General features: G+C 37.0%; 1 protein-coding gene across 3 annotated transcripts in view; it reads right to left on the reverse strand.

Moving 5' to 3' along the window:
• The window catches only part of ARL13B (ADP ribosylation factor like GTPase 13B), an 81,603-nt gene that overhangs the window by 68,784 nt on the left and 703 nt on the right, over nucleotides 1-12,116 (reverse strand). The gene's annotated exons all lie outside the window — the stretch shown is intronic.

Raw genomic sequence — 12,116 nt, forward strand, 5'->3', positions numbered from 1 at the left:
TTTGTCATATATGGCCTTTATTATGTTGAGGTAGGTTCCCTCTATGCCCACTTTCTGGAGAGTTTTTATCATAAATGGGTGTTGAGTTTTGTCAAAAGCTTTTTCTGCATCTATTGAGATGATCATATGGTTTTTATTCTTCAATTTGTTAATATGGTGTATCACATTGATTGATTTGCGTATATTGAAGAATCCTTGCATCCCTGGGATAAATCCCACTTGATCGTGGTGTATGATCCTTTTCATGTGTTGTTGGATTCTGTTTGCTAGTATTTTGTTGAGGATTTTTGCATCTATATTCATCAGTGATATTGGTCTGTAATTTTCTTTTTTGGTAGTGTCTTTGTCTGGTTTTGGTATCAGGGTGATGGTGGCCTCATAGAATGAGTTTGGGAGTGTTCCTTCCTCTGCAATTTTTTGGAAGAGTTTGAGAAGGATGGGTGTTAGCTCTTCTCTAAATGTTTGATAGAATTCACCTGTGAAGCCATCTGGTCCTGGACTTTTGTTTGTTGGAGGATTTTTAATCACAGTTTCAATTTCATTACTTGTGATTGGTCTGTTCATATTTTCTGTTTCTTCCTGGTTCAGTGTTGGAAGGTTATACCTCTCTAAGAATTTTTCCATTTCTTCCAGGTTGTCCATTTTATTGGCATAAAGTTGCTTGTAGTAGTCTCTTAGGATGCTTTGTATTTCTGCAGTGTCTGTTGTAACTTCTCCTTTATCATTTCTGATTTTATTGATTTGAGTCCTCTCCCTCTTTTTCTTGATGAATCTGGCTAATGGCTTATCAATTTTGTTTATCTTCTCAAAGAACCAGCTTTTAGTTTTATTGATCTTTGCTATTGTTTTCTTTGTTTCTATTTCATTTATTTCTGCTCTGATCTTTATGATTTCTTTCCTTCTGCTAACTTTGGGTTTTGTTTGTTCTTCTTTCTCTAGTTTCTTTAGGTGTAAAGTTAGATTGTTTACTTGAGATTTTTCTTGTTTCTTTAGGTAGGCTTGTATAGCTATAAACTTCCCTCTTAGAACTGCTTTTGCTGCATCCCATAGGTTCTGGGTCGTCGTGTTTTCATTGTCATTTGTCTCTAGCTATTTTTTGATTTCCTCTTTGATTTCTTCAGTGATCTCTTGGTTATTTAGTAACGTATTCTTTAGTCTCCACGTGTTTGTGTTTTTTACGTTTTTTTCCCTGTAATTCATTTCTTTTTTTTTTTCACACACACACACTGTATTTTATTTTTATAAGAGATATTTTACAAGAGATAAATAGACTGACACCAAGCATTGTACATGGATGAGTATAATTTTTGTGACTTTCTGTTTGAATTAAAAAAAAAAAAAATCCCACAAGGACTCAGAGGCAAAGAATATACAAATCAATTTTCACTGCAAAATAAAGGAGCTGTTACAGTGGAGGATTACCGGACTGAATGTCAATATTATGACATACTATGAGTGTGTTTCGTGTTTGGTAATTGCAATCATTGTTGCTTGTGTTGTGGTCATCCATGTATAATGTAATTCATTTCTAATCTCACAGCATTGTGGTCAGAAAAGATGCTTGATATGATTTCAATTTTCTTAAATTTACTAAGGCTTGATTTGTGACCCAAGATGTGATCTATCCTGGAGAATGTTCCGTGCGCACTTGAGAAGAATGTGTAATCTGCTGTTTTTGGATGGAATGTCCTATAAATATCAATTAAATCTATCTGGTCTATTGTGTCATTTAAAGCTTCTGTTTCCTTATTTATTTTCATTTTGGATGATCTGTCCATTGGTGTAAGTGAGGTGTTAAAGTCCCCCACTATGATTGTGTTACTGTCAATTTCCTCTTTTATAGCTGTTAGCAGTTGCCTTATGTATGGAGGTGCTCCTATGTTGGGTGCATATATATTTATAATTGTTATATCTTCTTCTTGGATTGATCCCTTGATCATTATGTAGTGTCCTTCCTTGTCTCTTGTAACATTCTTTATTTTAAAGTCTATTTTATCTGATATGAGTATAGCTACTCCAGCTTTCTTTTGATTTCCATTTGCATGGAATATCTTCTTCCATCCCCTCACTTTCAGTCTGTGTGTGTCCCTAGGTCTAAAGTGGGTCTCTTGTAAACAGCATATATATGGATCTTGTTTTTGTTTCCATTCAGCAAGCCTGTGTCTTTCGGTTGGAGCATTTAATCCATTCATGTTTACGGTAATTATCGATATGTATGTTCCTATGACCATTTTCTGAATTGTTTTGCATTTGTTTTTGTAGGTCCTTTTCTTCTCTTGTGTTTCCCACTTAGAGAAGTTCCTTTAGCATTTGTTGTAGAGCTGGTTTGGTGGTGCTGAATTCTCTTAGCTTTTGCTTGTCTGTAAAGCTTTTGATTTCTCCATCAAATCTAAATGAGATCCTTGCCGGGTAGAGTAATCTTGGTTGTAGGTTCTTCCCTTTCATCACTTTAAGTATATCATGCCACTCCCTTCTGGCTTGTAGAGTTTCTGCTGAGAAATCAGCTGTTAACCTTATGGGAGTTCCTGTGTATGCTATTTGTCGTTTTTCCGTTGCTGCTTTCAATAATTTTTCTTTTGTCTTTAACTTTTGCCACTTTGATTACTATGTGTCTCGGCGTGTTTCTCCTTGGGTTTATCCTGTATGGGACTCTCTGCGCTTCCTGGACTTGGGTGGCTATTTCCTTTCCCATGTTAGGGAAGTTTTCGACTATAATCTCTTCAAATATTTTCTCTGGTCCTCTCTGTCTCTCCTCCTTCTGGGACCCATATAATGCGAATGTTGTTGCGTTTAATGTTGTCCCAGAGGTCTCTTAGGCTGTCTTCATTTCTTTTCATTCTTGTTTCTTTAGTCTGTTCTGCAGCAGTGAATTCCACCATTCTGTCTTCCAGGTCACTTATCCGTTCTTCTGCCTCAGTTATTCTGCTACTGATTCCTTCTAGTGTAGTTTTCATTTCAGTTATTGTATTGGTCATCTCTGTTTGTTTGTTCTTTAATTCGTCTAGGTCTTTGTTAATCATTTCTTGCATCTTCTCAATCTTTGCCTCCATTCTTATTCCGAGGTCCTGGATCATCTTCACTATCATTACTCTGAATTCTTTTTCTGGAAGGTTGCCTATCTCCACTTCATTTAGTTGTTTTTCTGGGGTTCTTTCTTGTTCCTTCATCTGGTATATAGCTCTCTGCCTTTTCATCTTGTCTATCTTTCTGTAAATGTGCTTTTTGTTCCACAGGCTGCAGGATTGTAGTTTTTCTTGCTTCTGCTGTCTGCCCTCTGGTGGTTGAGGCTATCTAAGAGGCCTGATGGGAGGCTCTGGTGGTGGGTAGAGCTGACTGTTGCTGTGGCGGTCAGAGCTCTGTAAATCTTTAATCCACTTGACTGTTGATGGGTGGGGCTGGGTTCCCTCCCTGTTGGTTGTTTTGCCTGAGGCAACCCAACACTGGAGCTTACCTGGGCTCTTTGGTGGGGCTAATGGCAGACTCTGGGAGGGCTCACGCCAAGGAGTACTTCCCAGAACCTCTGCTGCCAGTGTCCTTGTCCCCACAGTGAAACAGAGCCAGCCCCAGCCTCTGCAGGAGACCCTCCAACACTAGCAGGTAGGTCTGGTTCAGTCTCCCCCAGGGTCACTGCTCCTTCCCCCGGGTCCCAATGCGCACACTATTCCGTGTGCGCCCTCCAAGAGTGGGGTCTCTGTTTCCCTCAGTCCTGTTGAAGTCCTGCAATCAATTCCCACTGGGCTTCAAAGTCTGATTCTCTATGAATTCCTCTTCCCGTTGCCGGACCCCCAGGTTGGGAAGCCTGACGTGGGGCTCAGAACCTTCACTCTAGTGGGTGGACTTCTGTGGTATAAGAGTTCGCCAGTCTGTGAGTCACCCACCCAGCAGTTATGGGATTTGATTTTACTCTGATTGCGCCCCTCCTACCGTCTCACTGTGGCTTCTCCTCTGTCCTTGGACGTGGGGTATCCTCCTTGGTGAAGTCCAGTGTCTTCCTGTCGATGATTGTCCAGCAGCCAGTCATGATTCTGGTGCTCTCGCAAGAGGGAGTGAGAGCACGTCCTCCTACTCCGCCATCTTGGTTAATCCTTGCACTATTTTCTGACATTTTAATTCAGATTGTAGAGTCCAGGATAATACTGCATCAAAATAACTCTCTAAATTTATGAAGTACTAAAAAGAGGGCAAAACTTGGGGTTATATGCTAGCTTTGAAGTCCTGATCAAGTGAAATTCTTAGTATCAGTTTGTTCCTTTCTAAAATATAAAGGGATAATGTAAACTATGGACTTTAGCTAATGATATATCACTATATTCATCAATTGTAACAAATGTACCCCACTAATGAAAGATGTTAATAATAGTGGAAACTAGGAGGAGGGAGGGTATATGGGAGCTTTCTGTACTTTCTGCTGAGTTTTTCTGTAAACCTAAAATTGATCTAAAAATAAAGACTATTTTTTAAATTGAAAAATAAAAAATAAAAATAAAATAAAATATAAAGGGGTAGAATCAAAATATCTCTAGATCCCTTTCCTAAAATTCTGAGATTCTTACTATGAATAAACAAGAAGCTGTAGGGGGATAAAAAGAAGTGTAAGATATTCCAGTTCTGCCCATGGCACATCAGATAATCCTTGCTAATCTGTATGTACAGCTTAATTAAGAAATTAAGAACCAGCAATTTCTATAAATAGTCTAGGATTTACAGTTATATTTACTTAGACCAAGAAAGATGGCTAATAGGGTGCTGTTTCCCCACTGAAAAAATTCCTAGCAGAGATAACATACCACATCATGGCATGTTTTACCAGATACCATACTGATACACAGAAAGCACCAATCCACATTGCTTACTGTGACATGTGAGTCTCTTCTTTTAGACTTGGCCACAGTGAATAACAATCTACTAATAAACTTGAATTAAAGCTTCAAGTAGGCTGAATTGTGACAAGGAAAAACACAGATGGGTAAGAAACTAGTTTTAGCTAGTGGTTACCTCAGGGAAGGGATGGTATGAGACAAATAAGTTGCAGGGAGCTTCAAGGATTTATCCATTTCTTCAGAAAAAAACTGAAATGTGATGACCAAAGATTAATATTTGTAAAACCTAGGTAGTAAGCACATGAGTACTTACTATACTTTTCTTGTTCTTTAAATACTGGTAAAAATATGTTTTTACTATTTTAAATTATACTACATAATTCTTGCTGCCAAAATTACTTCCTTTAACTTGATGTTAATTTTCTGCCTCTCTAGGTGGGCTATTCCTGAAATCATGCTCATGGAAAGCACAGGAAGCACAAATTTCTTCAAGACCCTGGTAAAATTACATCCTTTCCAAAATTCTGCTTCCAACCCTTGCTAGAATCTTGGAAATCATCTTTAAACTCATATATTCTATCATATGTTATATTACCATTTCATCAACTAGATGCTACTTGGTATAAATAATCAGAGTTCTGAGTATGTAAATGATAATATGTAAGGGTGAGGACCTGCTGACAGGGTCCAGATATTTACTGAGAACCATGACTTGACAGACCTTGTGTTCTGTGCCCTGGATGAAGGCTGCTCCCTATACACAAAATAAATTTCAACAGAGATTCAAATGTTAAAAATTAAACATAAAAGTACTAGAAAAAAAAAGTATAGGTGCATATAATCTTGGAGTGGTGATGAACTTCCTAAATATTACACTGAAGGAATGATACATTTGAATTAAAACAATAATGTTTATGCTTCAAAAACCATCAAAAAAATTAAAAACATAACAAAAGAAAGAAAAATATCTGCAACATATACTAGAGTGAAAAGGTTACTAGTATATAAACACTTAAAAACTCTTTTAGAAAAATCAGTAAGAAAATGGACCTGTGCCAATAGAAAAACAGCAAGGGGAATCACTGGGAAATTCTCAGAAGAAGAAATACAAATGTCTAAGGGAAAAAACTTTTAACCTTATCAGTAATCAAGAAAACAGAAACTAAAAACAGATAACATTTCCCCCATAACCTGGAAAAAATGAAAAAGTGATGGCTCCTATTTTTTGAGGAAAAAAGTACTCTCTTACCCTGCTGGTAGGAGTAGAAATTGGTTTAAAAAAACAAGACTTTCTGAAGAGCAATTTGGCAATATATATCACACACCTTAAACTTTTTCATATCATTTGATCTAGAATTCCATTTCCAAAGACATTTATATAAGGATGCTCACCAAGGCATTGTTGATAACAGTAAAAAAAATTTAAACATTCTAAATATTTAATAACAGGAATAATTAAAAACACTTTGGTGAATCTATTCAACACATTACTCTGCTGCTATTAAAAAGATGTTGAACAAAAATATGTAATGATGTAAAATGATGTTAATTATACATTAAGGCAAAAATAAATAAAAAGCTATGAAATATCACTTTATTATCTCATTACTGTTTAAAAAAATTTACATGTATGTATGAGATTCTACACCAAAATACAAAAAATGGTAATCTCTGGTGGGTGAGATTGTGAGTTAACTTAAATTTGCCCCTTTCTGCTTAACCGTGCTTTCAATGTTCTACAATAAACATGCATTACCTTTAAATAACAATAAATATACATTACTTTTAAATGTTTTTATTTTTTTAATTTTATTTTTTTAATACAGCATGCTCTTATTAGTTATCTATTTTATTAAACGTTTTTAAATAACAGCAGCTCCTGTCCACAAGACATCCTGTATGACTAGGCAAACTGAATAAACATTACAATACATGGTAAGTAGAGACCAATACAAGGGGCTCATAAGCAAACACAATGCAAGGTAAAGAATCTAGCTGGAATTCAAAGAGTTTCCTGAAGGAGAGAATCTCCCAAGTGAGATTTAAGTATGATTAGGAACAGTCAAAAAAGAGAAGGGCATTCAGGGAGGAATGGAGGGACTAGAGAACTTAAATACCCCAAATCTGGAATGACAGGAAGAAAAAGAATGGCTTATGATGAGTCCATATAGCCAGGCTCAGGTCAAATTGCAAATATTCTGTAAGTAATAAGTTTGGATGTTATCCTGAAGGCAATTAGGAAAGACGTAAGGTTTAAAATCAGCTGCATACTAAAAAGATCATTGACAGTATGGAGCATTAATCAGAGGGGAACAGTGGAAAGTCTGCCAAAGAGATCTGGGAGAGAAATAATGGAAACCTTAATAATGGAAACGGAGCAGTGCGTATGAAAAGGCTGAAAGAGTGCAAGACACAAAAATTGTATTAAGTAGGTATAAACCAAAGGATTTGATGATTTGAGATAACAAAGCACAAAGAGGTGTGCAGGATTACTCTTGGCTTCTGATGTGGGTAAAAGGAAGGCAGAAGCAATTCGGCATGAGAGAAGACGTAAATTCAGTTTTGGATGTGCTGGGATTGAAGATTCTGTGGTAACTGGATATGTAAGTCTTAAGTGGTGGATGAGTCTCTGTGCTGGAAATATGGACTTGAGAGTCAATGTTGAGGTGGTAGCTTAAGTCTCTCTATATGGTGCGACTGACCATAAAGGGAGAATATGTAGAAGAAGAAAAGACAGTTGAAGGCAGAACCTGAAGCAAACTTGGGAGTCGGATGAGGAAAGGCTAACTGGCAAAAAGAGATAGAAAAGGAAATAGGCGGAAAGGTGAAAAAATTTTAAATTCAGGAAAAAGAAATAAGAGAATTCCAAGAGGAGAGTGATCTTAAGTGTCAATTGATGCCAAAAGATTGAAAAGCATCCATTGGATTTAATAACCAGGCAGCATCTGGTGTAGCAAGAAAAACTGAAGGGTCTGGGTGAAAGCCTTCTACTGCAGGAAGTTAAGGAATGCTTGAGAGGGGAGGAAGCTGAGAAGGTACCACTCTTACATTGCCAATTGTTAAGTGTGGAGTAAAGGGAAGGAGGAAGGGTAGTGGCTGCAGGGACAGGGTTGTTTAGGATGGTAGACACAGAATAAGAACCTCCCAAAGATGTCCACATCCTAATTCCCAAAACCTGTGACTATGTTTTCTTACATGGCAAAAGGAACTTTGTAGATGTGATTAAGCTAAAGGATCTTGGATGGGGAGCTTACCTTGGAATATCCAGGTAGGCCCGATGTAATTACAAGAGTCCTTCCTTATAAAAAGGAAGCAGGAGAACACAGAAGAGAGAAGACGTTATGATAAGATGTTATAAAGTTGGCTTTGAAGATGGAGGAAGGGGGTCACAAGCAAAGAATGCAGGCAGCCTCTTTCTTTGCTGGAAAAGGCAAAATAAAAACAGATTCTCCCCTAGACCCTCCAGAAAGTATGCAAGCAATCCTGCTGACCCATTTTAGACTTCTGATCTCAGAACTGTAGGATGATACACTTGTTTAAGTCACTAAGTTGATAGCAATTTGTTACAGTAGCATTAAGAAACATTTCATTTGGTTTATTTTTTAGATGAGAGAGGCTTGAGCATGTTTACGTACTAAAGGAAGAACAGAAGCAAAGCTCTGAAGACAGAAGAGAAAGAGATTTTGTATTTTTGATGATAAAATTGGACAATAAATTTCTGGATAAAAGTGTAGGTTTATTCTTGTATCCCAGAAGTTCTTTCTGTGATCTCTGACTGAATGCTGAACCCCTAAAGTTCCCAGGAAATGGGAAGAAATGGAATTAAGCGCACAGGTGTAAGAATTAGACTTGGAAAGAAAAAGGAACCCTTCTTCCACTAACAGAAAGAGAGGAAAGGAAGGTTATCTATACTGATAAGTATAAAATAAATTGAGGAAGGTAACCTACTAATCAGCACTTATCTCCTAAGATCAGAGGTATTATTTACTGAGTAACTACTATGTGCAAACCATCAAGTACTTGCATTTTCTTTCTCAAAATGTTGTAAAACAAAAATTATCCACACTTGACTGGGGGGAAAGTGCCAAAACTCCTAAGATTCAGATGCAAATCTGTTTGACTCAAAACACTATATTGAGAAATCTGGCAGACACCACAATAACCAAGTGACCAAGGTTAACAGAAGCAGTAATAAGACATATCAAAATCATGTACCCCTTGATATGATGTACTGAAAAGGACATTTCACCTCCATGGTATTTCCTTTACCCATTTATGCAGCAACATCTTTGTAAGGGGTAGTCTACAAAACAATTGACAGGTACTCTTCAAAGTCTCAAGGTTATGAAAGACAAGGAAAAACTGCAGACTATTATAGATTGAGGGAGAACAGAGACACAACAAAGCAATGTGGAATCCTTGATTAGATCCTGGACAGGGGGAAAAAAGCATTAGATGTTAAAACGAGTGAACTCAGAATAAAATCTATAATTTAGTTAAGAGTACAGTACCAAAGTTAATCCCTTAGCTTTGATCACTGTATTATGATCTCAAAATAAAAAGTCAAAAAAAAAAAAACCCACTATACTGCACTGCTTCTACAGGAGCAAGCCACTTACTTATCTGTGAGTATAGCTTTTAGTCTATTCAAGGTTAATTTTACATAGCTGCAGAGCCTACGTTAGGTTCTGTCTGGTGGTTAACAATAGCAGATACAGTGTTCCTGAATTCCCTAGCATCCTGGTCTGACTCCTGACCTAGACTGGTACTTTTAACTCTTGACCTCTGACTCCTGCCTTGTCCCTATCACATGTTCTGAATATGTCATCTAATCCCTGATCCCAGCCTCTAGAATAATATGCTCGTTGGGAGAGAATCTAAGTGAGAACAGGTGGGTAAATCCAAAGGGTGCAGTATACAGTAGTTAAGTCAGCAAAGTAATCTCAGAACATAGTGTATTAATAATGATCTTCTCTCTTACACACACTCACTTCTCACACTTACAAACATATCTTCATAAAATATAAACGTGGGGGACTTCCCTGCTGGCGCAGTGGTTAAGAATCCACCTGCCAATGAAGGGGACACGGGTTCAATCCCTGGTCAGGGAAGATCCCACATGTCACGGAGCAACTAAGCCCATGCACCACAACTACTGAGCCTGTGCTCTAGAGCCCGTGAGCCACAACTAATGAAGCCCACGTGCCCTAGGGCCCACGTGCTGCAACTACCGGGCCCGCGTGCTGCAACTACCGGGCCCACGTGCTGCAACTACCGCAGCCCGCGTGCCTAGAGCGTGTGCTCCGCAACGAGAAGCCACAGCAATGAGAAGCCCACGCACTGCAACGAAGAGTAGCCCCTGCTCGCCGCAACTAGAGAAAGCCCGCGCGCAACGAAGACCCAATACAGCCAAAAAATATATATACATATATATGTATAAAAACATGAAGAGGAATCTCAATAAGGAACAGCACAGCCTAAAACTTAAAAAATATAGAACAATATACCTAAGCGCACAAAATTTGATATATTTTTAAAATCAGCTTGCTCACCTCTCATTTATTCCAGTAAATGGACTACTTCCTTAATATTTACTTAAGGATTTGCTAAGGAGTAATCAAACTACATAAAATACTATGCAAATATTATTCAGCCACTACTATGAACCAGGCATTGAACAAAGGTACTTAAAAGATAGGTGTAACCCAATTTGTTTTTAAGTCCTTTGACAGTTAGCTCTATCCAACACTGAGAGATTTTACCCATGTCCTTCATATTATGCCATGATCTAGATCAGTGAGGTCCAATAAAAATACAATGCAAGCCACACACATAAGTTTAAATTTTCCAGTTTAAATTTTCTAGTAACTGCCTTTTAAAAAATGAAAATAAAAGGTGAAAATAAAGTACATATTATATTTTATTTAATCCAGTATATGCAAAAGTTATCATTTCAACATGTAATCAAACTGAAAAAAAGACTGATAATTTACCTTTTTCCCTTCTGCATATTAAATCTTCAAAATCCACTTTGTATTATACACTTACAGCATCTCAATTCTGACTAGCCACATTTCAAATGCTCAACAGCCACATGCAGCTAGTCACTACCCTATTGGACAGCTCAGATCTTGATGCTACTACTTATTAAAGAAGAAAATAAACTGAGTTATACGGTTAAATTTCAGTTCTGCTTTATTAATCAAATCCAATTATCTGTTCTACTTGGAAATCAATACATCCTCTGTTCTCTGAACTCTGTCTTTTCTTTAATCATCCCAGAGACTATTATACTATAGCTACTGGGAGAAGCAAACACAAAGAATGATAAATTAAATTGAAAATCCCTTTGGAGTGCAAAGTTTTTGAGTGTTTTTAGTTAAAAGGACACATGCTACTACTGTGCTCTCTTACAAAAATAAAATATATTTTTTAAAAACCAGACATAGAGAAAAACATAAAGGGCTATCTATTATGAATTACCCTCCCATCTTAGTAGAGACTGGGCAATCAGACCAGAACATGATTAAAACCAATTAAATCAGAGTCTACACACCCAAACACATCTTTAACTCTTAAAAGTTGATCACACCACTTATATCTAAAAGATCCACATCCATTTAAGTGTTAATAACAGGAGAAGAATTCAAAAGTTTCATTTAAAGCAAACTTCCAAATATAGGAATATAGTTTTCCTTATAAGTGTAGCTTTTCAGAGCCATTCTTTAAAGGATAGTTCATCCTTATGGCAAATACTTACTTGAAATGCTAACGATTGAAAAACCCAAAACTTTTGCTATAATTTACCCTTGGCCTAATTCTAAAGTAGAATTATACAAAATCAACATTATTTATAAAGACCAACGAACTTAAGGTTTCTTTATTGGTTGAGCAGCTCAATTTTAAAACCATCATTTTCACTGACTTCTTCCTAGCAGAGTGCCTGGCACATGGTATTTTCTCAGCAAATGAATGAATACCAAGTAGCAGGCTCTAAAATATTAATACATCTAGCATTCAAAATGAAACATCAAGAAGTGGACTCTTTCAACTAAAGAGCTTAATCTCATATAAAAATTGAAGCTACACTACAGTTAAGAACACTTTCCATCAGTTATTCTCATTCAATACAAAACTCCTAAAGCATAAATACTATCATTCTCATTCAATATGAGGAGGATGGGGCCGAAAGTGGTTAAGTCATATAATTATTAAGTAGTGGAGCCAGATTTCAAGCCCAAGTTCTCAAACAAAATGTGTGTGTTGGGAAGGGGTTTGTGGATGTTATGAAAACTA

The sequence above is a fragment of the Balaenoptera musculus genome, chromosome 4, assembly GCF_009873245.2.
Source record: "Balaenoptera musculus isolate JJ_BM4_2016_0621 chromosome 4, mBalMus1.pri.v3, whole genome shotgun sequence".
Classification (NCBI taxonomy): Eukaryota; Metazoa; Chordata; class Mammalia; order Artiodactyla; family Balaenopteridae; genus Balaenoptera; species Balaenoptera musculus.